Source organism: Humulus lupulus, chromosome 1, assembly GCF_963169125.1.
Source record: "Humulus lupulus chromosome 1, drHumLupu1.1, whole genome shotgun sequence".
Taxonomy (NCBI): domain Eukaryota; kingdom Viridiplantae; phylum Streptophyta; class Magnoliopsida; order Rosales; family Cannabaceae; genus Humulus; species Humulus lupulus.
The window spans coordinates 89926238-89941787 of NC_084793.1; positions in this window are offsets into that span (position 1 = coordinate 89926238).

The following is a 15550-nucleotide window of genomic DNA, read 5'->3' on the forward strand; positions in this document are numbered from 1 at the left end:
TAAAAATTTTGACACAAATTCCGCTATATCTTTCTTCATTCCTGGCCACCAATATATTGCCTTAATGTCGTGAGTCATCTTGGTCGACCCTAGGTGAACTGAGTATGGGGTATTGTGCACTTCTTCTAAAATCTTCATCTTAATCCTTTGATAATCTGGCACGCATACCCGATCCTTATATCTCAATAACCCTTGTCCTGATATTGAGAAATATGTGGCCTTACCTTCTTTAACTGCATCCATATGTGCTACTAATGTGTCATCATGCCCTTGCCCAATCTGTATTTCTTCTAACAGACTTGACTGGATAGACAAGTTAGCCAGCTTACCGATGACTACTTCTATTCTGGCACTGATCAGCTCCTGCTGTTGTGGCTTTTCTATTCCAACTAGTGCTGCTAGACTTCCATAACTCTTCCTACTTAGCGCATCAGCAACTACGTTTGCTTTTCCTGGGTGGTATAGGATTTCGCAGTCATAATCCTTTACTAACTCTAACCACCTGCGCTGCTTCATGTTGAGCTCCTTCTGGGTGAAGAAATACTTTAAGCTTTTGTGGTCCGTATAAATCTCACATCGTTCTCCATAAAGATAATGGCGCCAGATTTTCAATGCAAAGACCATCGCTGCCAATTCCATATCGTGTGTTGGATAGCGCTACTCGTACTCCTTTAGCATCCTTGAGGCGTAGGCTATCACTTTATCAATCTGCATCAACACACAACCCAACCCTTGCTTCGAAGCATCGCAGTAGACTACAAACTTGTCGTTGGTTGTCGGTACACAAATTACTGGTGCTGAGCACAACTTATCTTTAAGCAACTGGAAGCTCTCTTCACACTTATCAATCCAGTTGAAACTTTGTTGTTTCTGGGTCAGGCTAGTGAGTGGAGTGGCTATCTTAGAAAAGCCCTCAACAAACCTCTGATAATAACCTGGTAATCCTAGAAAGCTTCTTACCTCTGACGCGTTCTTTGGTCTTGGCCAATCCTTCACAGCCTCTACTTTAGTTGGGTCTACAGCAACTCCTTCCTTGGATACTATGTGGCCAAGGAATGCTACTTGTGAAAGCCAAAATTCGCACTTCTTGAATTTTGTGTATAGTTGATGCTCCTTTAGTCGTAACAAGATCAGTCTTAAATGTTCCTCGTGCTCGTCTTTGTTCTTTGAGTACACCAAAATATTGTCGATGAACACTACGATGAATTTGTCCAAGTAATCCTTGAAGACCATGTTCATTAACTCCATGAATGCAGCTGGAGCGTTGGTAAGACCGAAAGACATAACTAGAAACTCGTAATGCCCATAACGAGTTCTAAAAGTTGTCTTAGGAACATCCTCTTCCCGTACCTTGAGTTGATGATTCCCAGTCCGTAGATCGATCTTTGAAAACACGGTTGCTCCTCGAAGTTGATCAAATAAGTCGTCAATCCGGGGTAGGGGGTACTTATTCTTAATCGTCACTTTATTTAGCTCGCAGTAATCTATGCACATCTGCATACTTCCATCCTTCTTCTTCCCAAATAGAATCGGTGCTCCCCATGGCGAATGGCTCGGTCTAATGAATCCCAAGTCTAAGAGTTCTTGTAGCTATGTCTTTAACTCCTTGATTTCAGTAGGTGCCATCCAGTTTGGTGCCTTGGAGATAGGCTCGGTGCCTGGGACTAGTTTGATTGTGAAGTCAATTTCCAGAGTCGGCGGAAATCCTGGTAAGTCGTCAGAAAATACTTCTGGAAATTCCTTTACAATGCGGACGTCTCCAACCTTTAGTGGTGTTTCCTTTACCACATCCGTGATGCTGGCTAAAAATGTGTGACATCCTTTTTCTATCATCCTCTGCGCTTTGAGAGATGAAATAAGCAGTGTGCGTAGCCCTGAAACCTTTCCCATAAAGCATAGTCTCTGACCGTCAGGAGTCTCGAACATTACTTGCTTACGTCTACAGTCGATGGTTGCGTCATGCCTTGCTAGCCAGGCCATTCCCAGTATCACGTCGAAGTCTTTGATCTCCAATTCTATCAGGTCTCCTTCTAATTCTACGTCCTCAATTTTAATTGGTATACCTCGTCGTACTATCCGTGATGATAGGACTATTTCACCCGAAGGCAATTCTGTTACAAACCTAGTTCTAAATCTTTCACAAGGTTTGTCTAATTTTTCTATCATTCCTAACAAGATATACGAGTGAGTGGCTCCCGAATCAAATAATATAGAACATACATTATTGAGGATAGGAATCTGACCTATGACCACTTTATTGCTAGCGTCAACTTCTCCTTGGGTTAACTGATAACTCAACAACATAGAGTTACTTTACCACATTTATATGCTAATTGTTGCATAGTTCTTGAGTTTTTAATTAATTTATTAAGTTTTTAAGTAATTTTGAATTTATTAGTCTTATCATGATTTTATATATATTTTTGGTGTGTTTTTATAGATTTTTTATTATAATATGCTGTAGTTTAATTATTTGAAATTTGTGTTGTTAGATTAAAAGTTAAAAATATGATTTTATTGAACTTAATTGCAAAAGTAAATTAAATTTTAATTAATATTTTCATGGACTTAATATGAGTTATTTTATAATTGAAAACATTTGATTCTAATTTAATGTTTACTTATTTTGTGGGATGCACTTTGCAAAGAAAAGTGGTAGTTTTGAAAAAAAAAAAAGAAAGACAAAATGGTGATCTTGCGTCAGCCACCTCCACCAGGCCCAGCAAGCTTCGGGCCCAATGCCCAGCCCGTGCTCCAGCTGCCATCCTCATGGGCCCGCCTCTTCCCTGTGCTTCCCTAGGCCTATCAGCTGCCCAGCCGAAGCCATCCAACAGCCTACTCGGCCCAGGCGTTTCCTCCAGGCCCAATGCTGCCTCCAAGCCCCCAGCCCATTTCCCCCAGGCCCGAATTCCTCCTCAGCAAAGCTCCTTCACGCCTAGCTCCCTGCACCACCCGAAGACCTCTCCAGCATCCAACTACTCTATTTCAGCCCAAGTGGACCCAGCCATTTCCTGCTCAAACAAGCCCACCACGCCATTGCTGCTTCCCACGCATGGGCTGCCTGCCCTCCTCTCGGCCCAGCTCGCCTTGCCCCTGCGTCTAGCCCATGCCACACCTACCACAGCCCCCTCTTGAGCCCAACAAATGCATTTTTTCCCCTTGTCCCTTTGTCCCTAAAATACCAATTTTTTACCCAAACTTTTCCACAAATTTTACCCCAAAATCATCATTACACTATATAATTTACCCCTATTTGCCATATTATTATTAATTTAATTAATTTAAATTGATTATTTTAATACTCTCATTTTGGCTACAAATAAGGAATTTTCAAGACCATTTAGGTGTGCTTATTTGGGGGAGGTTACACTACACAAGTTCTACACTTTCAAAACCTTTATATTCTCTTCATCTTTTTCTTCTTTTTGGTCATTTTTTCTATGAGTTTTTAGCGGAAAAATTTGGGGGTTTTTCCTCCAAATTTTCATATTTATGTTTGTAATTTTTTGGTTTGTAATTTCTATTCTAGTTATGTGTTTATAATCTTTTTCATATGATTATTAAGATCATGATGAAGCAACTTGTAACTAGATAATATTTATGTTGTATGTTGATTTCCCATTTGTGCAACAAAGCTTATGGATTTTTCTTTTTCAAATATCTTCTTTCATCTTAAATATCATGTATTTTTCATTGTTAGCACACATATTTGCACTTTGTTCTTCATTAGTGCAAAAACATAATATTCTTTGTGTAAGATGTGTCATTAAATTGTACACATCCAATGCTTAGAACAAAAATATTATGTTTTGCCTTATAAATAATGTTATTTGATTTTTTGTTGTTTCATTAGTTGATTCACATTAAATACTTTGAAATTATACTTTTTGAAAAGTGAAGAAAAATCCTATCTTTTTAGAAGTAATTTGTACTTAAAATTATAAATCTATTTGGAAAATGATAGTTTGATTTATTTTAACTATCATTAAAACTTGGGAATCAATGTACTTATAAATATTATTGAACTTATATTTTGTGGATTCTAGTATCTTAATAATCTTTCCTTTTAACATTTATTTTCAAATCATTCTTGATTTATTTTTATTCTCTTAAATAGCTTTATTTTAAATCTTTTATTTTATGTTCATGATATTAAATCTTATTAATATTTGGAGCTAGGTTAGAATTTATTAATTTTGATTTAAAATAGTTTCCTTTTTGATTTTAGACAACTTCTTTGGGTTCGATCTCGTGCTTACACGAACAATATACTTCATATATGATTTGTGCGCTTGCAAGTTATAAATATTTAAAACATATCCGTTTTGGGTCCATCATTAAGGCAAAGACCCTGGCAGGAACCATCTTGTTGTCCATTTTCTCCTCTGTCTTGAGCTGGGGACATTCTCTCTTCCGGTGTCCTTCTTGACCACAATTGTAGCATCCCTTGGTATTTGCACGACACTCACCAGGATGTTTCTTTTGGCACTTAGCACATTGCGGGTATTTTATATAACCCGGCCTATTACCTCCATTGTTCGTCTGTGCCATTTTATCACTGTCGGACTGCTTGTTGTCAGGATGCCTTCTTTTCTGACCATTACTATTGTTGCTGTACTGATGGTTGTTGTGGTTGTTGTTTCGACCATTCTGAGGTTGACCTTGTTGTTTAGGCTCAGGCTTACAGGCCTCCTCTTTACTAACATTCACCTGAAGCTTTTCTACTTCTATAGCCATTTCTAGAACATCGGGATAAGTAGTATTTCCCGAGTTTGCTAGCTTAACCCCTAACTCAATTTTTGGTCTAAGTCATCTAAAAAACTTGGTAACCCTCAGAAAGTCAGTTGGAACCATCTCTGGTGCAAATTTGGCTAGTCGGTCGAACTGTCGAGAATACTCTGCTACTGATAAGTTCCCTTGCTTCATACCAGCAAACTCCTCGACTTTTGTAGCGATGACAGCTGAGTTGTAGTACTTTTTGGGGAACAGCTCCACAAACCTGGTCCAAGTCATGGTGGTGACATCGTGAGTCTGCTGAACTAAGTCCCACCATATTCTAGCATCCTTCTTGAGCATAGACGAAATGCAGGATATGCGGTCCGCGTTGCCGAGATTCATGTGCGCTAAGATTGGCTCTACATTTCTGAGCCATTCTTCTGCCTCGAAGGGGTCTGATGTCCCTTCAAAGTTCAGAGTGTGTTGCTTATGAAACCATTCGTAGATTGGATCCATATGTTGAGATGGGTATGGCGCATAGTTCGTCATTGGCCATCCTTCATAAGGACCAACTTGATAGGGGTGTTGGAGCCATTTACTGAGGCTGCGGTTGCGGCAGAGGCTGAGTCTGAGCATGTAGTCGTTGTTGCTGCAGTAATTCCTCCATTTGCTGTCTTAGCCTGGCAATTTCTGCAGTGTTGTCAACCGGCGGCGGCGGTGCACTTCGGTTAGTAGCAGTAGTGGTAGCACGCGCTCCTCTTCTGCGAACTGCAGGGGCTTCATTACTCTCAGGAGTGACATTGGAGGCATTGGCATTGGTGCGAGCAAACCTTCTGAGCGACATCTTCAGCAGAGTTCTAACAGTCGAGACAAACATGTTAGAACTTACCCTAATAGGCTCTAAGGCAAAAACTTAATCTAAGCAAACATAACTCAGACCTATTAATTATGACTTCTTATTAAAAAATTATGTAATCCTTCTTTATAATTAGGGTGTGTTTCTAAACTTAGAAAAATAAGCCATCTTTATTATTTTCTAAGTGTGTTTCTAATTATCCTATATGACTTAATTCTCAGGCTCGAAACTCTTCGTTGTTCCAAAGTTAACCATATTGAGGGAGGGCTAGGATCAGTAAAATCATTCCCACTACTGTGGCCCCCTAAATCTCAATATAGAACCCGGTCCATTGATTTGTATCCACCCTCACCGAACTTGGTCATTATTTATTATGATTGTAAAAAAAATCAAAATCATACATGTCATCAAAATAACAATGATATTTATTTGGAAAAACAGTTTTCATTAAGTACAATCATAAAAGCAAAAATAATAAATAAATAAACTAATCTATTCTAAAAATCGGGATCTTCTACATCTGATCCTTCATCTAACATATCATCATCTATCTCTTCATAATCATCATTTTCGTGAGCCTCAAAATTTCCTCTAGGAAGATTTGTAAAAATTCAATTTTTTTTGTTCTTTTGTGAATTGGAATTCGATCTTAGAGGTAAACCTAAGTATGAGAAAATAATATCTCATAGCTACTGGTAATTCATCTTCATCATCTATTGTCTCCCATATTTCTTCTTAAGTTACAATTACAATAGGAAAATCTTTAAAAAGTCTAATCACTAAAACATATTGATCTGTTGCTCTCATCATGATTTGTTTAGTTGCATGGAGGTGACCTATCTCGTTGTGGAATAAAAGTAATCTCTGAGTGATTCTTTCTAATACTCCTACTGTATTCCTTGGCTCTCTAATCCTTTTTAAGGCCTTAATGGCTCGGATATCGTCATAGGTTAAGGCTCCATCCATTCTTAACTGAAAACATAAGGCTTAAAAAATTAACTAAACACATAAACATAATAACTAAAACATAAACACTTACATTGGCGGTTAGATTTGGAGCTTGAGCGTGTGTATCAAGGAGAATTTCATGCGAATGAACCGTTGCTCTGATACCAACTGTAATGACCCAACTATTTCTAAGACCTTGGACCATTAAAACTACTAGACATAGCCATTATTTTTTAGAAAACATACATAAGGAATATTCATAACTTTATTAAAAAATCCAACGTAAATGTTGAAATACATCAATGAGCGATATGGGATCCCATTGTTTTAAAATAAAACATAACTTTAAATTAAATGAAGTTGTTTACAAAGCTAATTGCAGAAAATACATAAAAACTAAAATAAATTTCATCCTCGATCGACTCACAATCCATTCCTTCCATTCATCCTCAATACACAAGTCAAGCCACCAAGAATCCTTCCACCTCTGTATCTAGTTTCCTGCATCACACTAAAAAAATAAAGGAGTGAGCCTAATGCCCAGCAAGGAAAATCTACTAACAACATATAACATAAATCATATACATAAGACTATATCATAAATATATACTATAAAAACATATATCATATAAGACTACAATGGCCATCATACTACTTGGGGCTTATTAACTAAGCAAGTCATATGCCCATATAGATTTGTGGGGCTTGCTAGCCAAGCAAGTAATATGCCCATAATTATTGGGGCTTTCTAGCTAGACAATCATATGCCCATAAATTTATGGGGCTTAGTTATCTAATCAAGTCATATAAATTTATGGGGCTCGTTATCTAAACAATCATATGCCCAAGGAATATATTATTGGGACTTGTTATCTAAACAATTTATATGTTTGTTATCTAAACAAATTATATGCTTAAAAAACTAAAAACATATCATACATATATCATAGCATAAACACATAAAAGAATACAAAATCTATCCTATTTTCCTTACCAATACTGGGATCTTTGAGAATAAGGACGGGATTTGGAACACTCCTAAAACCAACAATAAGAATGGTGAGTATTTCTAAAGAAAAGAGATGAAAAGAAGAGAACTAAACCACCAGGAAGAAACTTATCGAAAAGAAACCATAAGTTCAAAGAACTTAAATACCTAACCAAGAATCAAAAACAACGAGTTAGGATTTGAGTAAAGAAAACTAAGGAAAACTAAAGAGCCATAGGAATACCTTTGGATGTACTAAAACCGATCTACACCTTGATATTGAAAACACACTCTATATCTCACTTCCCAAGTGTTTATAAAGCTTAAGATGATAAAGCTTTTATCCCAACCCAAGTGTTTATCACTCTATAGTAACCCTAGCAGCTTGAAGGCTCTAAACACAGCTTGAAGAATGAGAAAATGGATGGGTACTAGGTCCTATTTATAGAGTTCAAGGTGTGGAAATATCTTCTTTTAGCTTGAATAAAATAATGAATATTAATTGAAAAATATTTGAATATTCGTTCAACAGGTGCTTAAGACTCAGTCAAAAACGTTCAGAGGCTAGTCAAGAGGTTAAGGCTATTTTTTTAAAATTGAAAAACCGAACTTTCAAAAATACATAGGTTGGGCTGATATATCGCCCCCTATAGGCGATATATCGCCTCACCCAGTATTCCCAAGGCTGGTTCGTTCGTGCAAAGTCAACGTATTTTTCGTATCTTCTGTTGGCGATATATCAGCCCTTAGGCTGTGATATATCAGCATACGTAAATATATTAAACACATAATTTCACTTTTTCACCATAATTTGAATTGATTAATCAGGTTTGACTGAGTAATACGTGATTCCAGCAAGTTCTGGAAGGGTCTAGAGGTTCTAGAAACTTCTATTAAAATGCTAAAATTCTCAAATAAACAAGATTGTGACAAATGTCATGCTCTTAATGGTCTTGGAAGACTCTAGAGTTTCTAGAACTTTCTTTTATTTAAACTATAATTAAATCCTTGAATAAACATGCACACGACAAGTGTCATGATCTTATTAATTATATCTAAACCTTATAGTATAATAAATGGCATCTTTATAATCAGCTATATCAATCAAATCTTATGTTATAATTAATATTCTTAAACTATAAGTTAAACTTATAAAATCTATAAGTGTTGATACGAGTGTTCAACTAAGTTCTGGCTTGAACCAAAAACCACAGTAACTATCATACTATAACTACTACTAGCTACTACTACTACTACTATCTAACTAGCTAAGTAAAGTTCTGGGACTCTACATTAAACCACCCTTCAGAAAACTTAAACCACACCAACAATTAAATTTTAGAGATTCATGGAACTCTTACCTCAAGTAGAAATTCGACCCTGAGCTGCTTTCCCAATCAAATTCCAAACTTAAATCCACTAATCCAAAGCTGAACCTTGCCAAGTCTTCATTCCAATGACCCACAAAATAAAACACAATTCAGCTCACTAATTCAACACTTCCAGCAGAAATTCATCAAGATTTGAGTTAAAACTTACCCTTGATCCTAGCTAAGCCCTTGAGCTCCTGAGTTTCTGCCTTATGATCCTCCAAAAAATCAACACCTTAGAGAGGGAGAGAGAACCGGTTGGGAGAGAAAGAAAGAGCTGAGAGTTTCATTCTGTTTATTTCCTTCTAATTCCTTCTACATGACCCTATAATCAGCTGCATTATTTGATCAAAATCCTTTCCTATACAAAAGGTCCAAAATACCCTTAAGCTTATTTAAATCCTTAAGTGCCTCCAAGGGCAATTTAGTCATTTGCCATATCCCGTTAAGTCCCCAATTATTCCTATAAATCCCCGTTTAATCCCGACATGTCTAAACCATTACTACCCGCTACTCAATAATTCCCGAATACATTATAATATTCCCAAAATACCCCTAAGCTCCTCCCGAGCTGAGTATTTGACCCCGTTGTGACTTTCTAGCTAAACAGCTCCCTAGGACCATCTTGAATCATGCCCCACAAATATATCACCACTCACATGTGGTTTCAATCACAATATATACAAATATTACATTTATGCCCTCAACGGGCTAAAATTACAAATACGCCTCTAGCAACCAAATGGAGCCCACATGCATATTTAATTCACCTAAACATGCATTTCTAATCACATATTTATCAAATTCACATATTAACAAAATAACTCAATTATTGTCCTTCAGGCATGCTAATCAAGGCCCTAAGCCTTATTAGCAAATTTGGGACGCTACAACTATCGCCTCCTTATAGAAACTTCATCCTCAAAATTACCTGAACAACTCGGGATACCGCTACCGCATATCTGATTCAAGTTCCCACGTCGCTTCCTCTACCTTGTTGTTCCTCCACAGCACTTTCACCAAGGCGATGATCTTGCTCCGCAAGATTTTATCCTTTCGGTCAAGAATCTGAATCGGCTTCTCCTCATATTACAAATCCTGATCTATCTCCAAGTTCTCATAACTCAACACGAGTGTAGAATCTGATACATACTTCCGGAGCATGGACACATGAAACACATCATGAACCCCCAATAAAGCTGGAGGCATTGCCAACCTGTAAGCTACCTCTCCAACCCATTCCAGAATCTCAAAGGGACCAACAAACCTAGTGCTCAGCTTGCCCCGAACACCAAACCATTTCACTCCTCTCAAAGGTGAAACCCTAAGGAACACATGGTCACCGACCTGAAATTCTACGCTCCTGCATTTCAAGTTCGAGTAACTCTTCTGGCGACTCTGGGAGGCGAGCATTCGAGCTCTAATCTTTTCAATCGCCTCATTGGTCCTCTGGACCATCTTAGGACCTAAGTACCTTCTCTCACTCGTCTCATCCCAATGGATAGGTGATCTACACTTTCTTCCATATAGCATCTTGTACGGAGCAACCCCGATAGTCGCCTGATAATTTTTATTGTACGAGAACTCAATCAAAGGGAGATACTTACTCCAAGATCCCCCAAAATCTAGCACACAAGCTCGTAGCATATCTTCTAGTATCTGAATCGTCCTCTCAGACTGTCCATATGTCTGAGGATGATAAGCGGTACTAAACTGCAACCGCGTGCCCATAGCCTTCTGCAGACTCTCCTAAAACTTGGAGGTGAAGGTGGGGTCTCTGTCGGATACTATCAACCTCGAAGCCCCATAAATTTGAACGATTTCCTTCACATATAACTCGGCATATTGCTCCACATTATAAGTCGTCCTAACAGGTAAAAAGTGGGCGGAATTGGTATACCTATCCACGATCACCCACACTGAATCATGCTGTCCCACAGTCTTCGGCAAACCAACCACGAAGTCCATGGTGATATCTTCCCACTTCCACTCTGGAATCCCTAGAGGTTGCAATAACCCTGCTAGCCTCTGATGTCCAACCTTTACTTGCTGACAAGTTAAGCACTTAGCCACATAATCCACCATGTCCCTCTTCATTCCCGACCACCAATACAAGGTTCTCAAATCTTGGTACATCTCCGTCGAACCCGGATGCAAAGAGTAGGGACTGGTATGCGATTCATCCAAGATCTCCTGCCGGATATCAGAATCCATCGAAACATAGATCTGACCCTTGTACTTCAGTAACCCCATCTTCGAGATAGAGAAGTCCTTAGCCGCTCTGACTAAAACACTCTCTCTGTGCCCTCTCAACTGGGAATCATTCCGTTGCGCCTCCTTGATCCTCTCAAAGAGTGAAGACTGAAGAGTGATGTTGGCTAACTGACCAGCCATCAACTCTATACCTGCTTTAGTCATCTCCTCAGCTAATTTATCAGATATCTGCCGCGAACTGAACAACTGTCTTGGGCCCTTCCAACTCAATGCATCAGCCACTACATTAGCCTTCCCAGGATGGTATAGGATATCACAATCATAATCCTTTACCAACTCTAGCCACCATCTCTGGTGCATATTCAAATCCTTCTGAGTAAAAAAGTACTTTAAACTCTTATGGTCGGTGTATATTTCGCACTTCTCACCATACAGATAATGTCTATAAACCTTAAGTGCAAATACCACCACTACCAACTCCAGATCATGCGTGGGATATCTCTGCTCATACTCCTTTAACTTTCTCGATGCATAGGCTGTCACCTTTCTAGCTGGCATCAACACACACCCTAAACCCTGTCTGGAAGCATCACAATAAACCACAAACTTTTCATTGTCTGTCGGCAGACTCAACACTGGCTCGGTGATCAGTCGCTGCTTCAATTCCGTAAAACTGTTCACACATTTTTCTGTCCAAACATACTTAGTCTTCTTCCTCGTCAATTCAGTCAACGGTATAGCTATCCTGGAGAACCCCTCAACAAATCGTCGATAATACCCTGCCAATCCCAGAAAACTCCTCACTTCTGGAACACTGCTCAGCCTAGGCCAATCTCTCACTGCCTCAATCTTACTTGGGTCAACTAGAATCCCCTCCTTACTGACAATATGGCCTAAAAACGTGACTTGCGGTAGCCAAAACTCGCACTTGCTGAACTTAGCATATAGCTTATGCTCTCTCAATCGCTGCAATACCAAACGTAGATGTTGCTCATGCTCTGTCTCTGAATGAGAGTAAACCAGAATGTCGTCAACAAACACAATCACGAACTTGTCCAAGTAGTCCTTGAAAACCCTATTCACCATGTCCATAAAAGCTGCTAGGGCATTGGTTAATCCAAAGGACATAACCAGGAATTCATAATGTCCATACCTCATGCACAAAGCGGTCTTTGGTATGTCCTCCTCTTTAATCCTTAACTGATGGTAACCTAACCGGAGATCGATCTTAGAGAACACTGTCTTCCCCTTTAACTGGTCAAACAAGTCGTCTATCCTAGGTAATGGGTACTTGTTCTTAATGGTCAACTTGTTCAGCTCCCTGTAGTCAATACACATCCTAAGAGATCCATCCTTCTTCTTGACAAACCACACTGGAGCACCCCATGGCGAAAAACTCGGTCTGATGAACCCCAAATCCAGTAACTCCTGCAACTGAATCTTCAACTTCGCTGGAGCCATTTTGTAAGGTGTCCTAGATACTAGCTCTGCCCCTAGAGCCAATTCTATAACAAACTCAATCTCCCACTGCGGCGGCAACCTTGGCAGGTCTACTGGAAATAAATTTGGAAACTCACATACCAATCTGGTCTCACCCGGTCCAACCAACACAACCTTAGAGGTATCCATAATGTTCGCTAGGAATCCTATGCAACCTTCTTGCATTAGGTCTCTAGCCTTCACTGCTGAAATCATAGGTACCCGCGGTCCACTGACTGTCCCCACAAATACAAAGGGTACCTCCCCTTCTGGTTCAAAAGTCACCATTCTGTGCTTGCATTCAATCGTCGCCCCATACTTCGATAACCAATCCATCCCTAGAATCATATTGAAGTCATCCATCACTAACTCAATCAGATCCACCGAAAATTCCCTACCATCTATCTCTACTGGCAATGCTCTAATCCATCTCCTAAAGACTACCAATTCCCTAGTTGTCAACAAAGTCTGAAAACCCTTAGCATACAAATCACTAGGTCTACACAGCTGATCTATCACTCTAGCAGACACAAATGAACGAGTGGCTCCCGAATCAATCAACGCACTAAAAGAAGAACCAGCACTAGAAATCTAACATGTCATGACCGAGGGGCTAGTCTCCGCCTCAGTCTAAGTCAAGGTGAATACTCTGGCAAGAGTAAGGCTATCTCCCTGCTTCGACTCCTTTTTTCTAGCTTGTGGACAATCCTTCTTCAGATGGCTGACACTCCCACAAGTAAAGCAGGCCCTGATCCTGCACTCCCCCTGATGTTGTCGTCTGCACCGAGGACACACTGGAAAACTTCTCCAGTTGTCACCCCCGCCCTGACAGCCACTAAATGCACCCCAGGCCCTCCTACCTGAGCTAGGAGGAATGAAGGAATCTGGGGCCTTTCTCTTCTGCTCACTGGGCCCACTACCCCGACTAGATCTAGTAAAAGGAGGCACTGTCCTCCTGGCATCGCCCCTAGCAGCGCCCTCTCTCCAAATCTGATCCTTGGCCCCCTCAGCAGTAAGGGCCTTGTCCACTACCTGAGCATAAGTAGTAGTCTCTGGGTCCAAGGTAATCTTAACATCATGGGCGATCATAACATTCAATCCCCGCACAAACCTATCCCTTCTTGCCGCATCAGTCGGCACCAAATCTAGTGCGAACTTTGCCAACCGGTCAAATCTCAAAGCATACTCAGTAACGGTCAACCGATTCTGGGTTAGGTTGATGAACTCGTCAACTTTCGCAGCTCGGACTGCAACACTATAATATTTCTCATTGAAGATATTTCTGAACTCTTCCCAAGTCATAACTGCCACATTCCTCCTCTGAGTCACTACATCCCACCAGATGCGGGCATCCTCTCTGAACATGTAGCTGGCACAAGCTACCCTCTCGTTTCCTTCCACCCTCATAAAATCCAGGCTGGAGGAAATCATATTCATCCACTGCTCTGCCCGCAGTGGGTCTGGTCCACCCTCGAAGGTGGGAGGATGCTGCTTCCTGAACCTCTCATACAAAGGTTCCCACCAGTTCTCCATAATAGGCTGAACCGGCACTGGCGCCATAGCCTGCTGAACTGGCAACCCAGTGGCCTGAGGAGGGGCCTGCTGCCTCAACTGTCGAAGTTCTTCCTCTGTTTGTTGCAGTCTCGCTTCCATTTCAACTAACATCTGTTGCCAATTCTGTGGTGTAGGTGGAGGGTCCTGACCCTGGTTGTCATCCTCAGCCCTACTGCTGCGGAGTCTAGATGATTGTCGAGGCATCTCAACAATATGCCTGCAATCAATGACGTCGCTCATCAGGCATGATAACAACATCCAAAACCACCTCTCAATTCACATCAACCAACCATAACAACAATCCACATAACACAAATAGCATATAACACTCAACGGGCCATGCCCTGGCATCATGCATATGTTAACTCGGTCACCATGCTCTATATAAGATAAGTAGGCAAACAGGGCATTTAAGCACAAAATCAGACATATAATTCAGTCATTACCAACCAACCCTGAGTCGAGCTTGTCACTGACAGTGTGTGTACATGTTCGGTCAATCTCTAGGAACCATAAACCTTGGCTCGCTCTGATACCAAGTTGTAACGCCCTACTACCTTGGAGTCGTTATTAAGTGAGTTTAAAATGTATATTTAACTTTCTAATCAAGAATTTAGGTCAAAAGTGTAACTAAACTGTATTAAAATCACATAATTTGAAAATGTAGTCATTCATTGAAAATTATAAAGCGTTTAACATTCGGGATCCCAAAATACTGTTTATAAATATTTACAATTCAAAATATGATTAAAGTCGACTACACGATAAAATAAGATTTAGTACAAAACATCTCCCAAAAAAATACCCCTGGTCGTGGCAGCCAGACAGGCCAAACATGTACGCATCGCTTCACGCTCTCCGTACTCGTGGTTGGTCAACTTCCCCCTTGCCCTTACCTGCACCACAGAGCACCCGTGAGTCGAAGCCCAGCAAGAAAACTCCATACAAATAAATAACATACGCATATCAAACATTCATGATATAACAAATCCGCCAACAGGCTCAACACATACGGCCATGTCATCCCAAGTGCTTTACCAGGCCCTGGGTGCACGATCTGCACCATGAGGATATCCCAGGTATCCTTTAGGGTCTCACCCTGGCAACTCGCACTCCGCGTGCTAAATGCTGCTCCCGGCCCCTCGTAGTTCTCGGCCTTCGCCGTTCCCAGCCTTTGTTGTTCTCAGCCTTCACCATTCCTGGCTCTTACCATTCATTCACATATATGCACACATAGCATAGTTAAACAAATACTTAAACGTGTATTAACATAATCAATGGGGCTACTCCCTGTACACAATCATATAGGGTCGTGCCTTGCTCTACGGGTACAGCAGTTTTCTTACCTGTGTCCCGAGCTTCTTCAGCACTGAAATCCTGAGCACAGCCCTCTAACCCGAGCCTCGCTGAAAACCTAGTCACAAC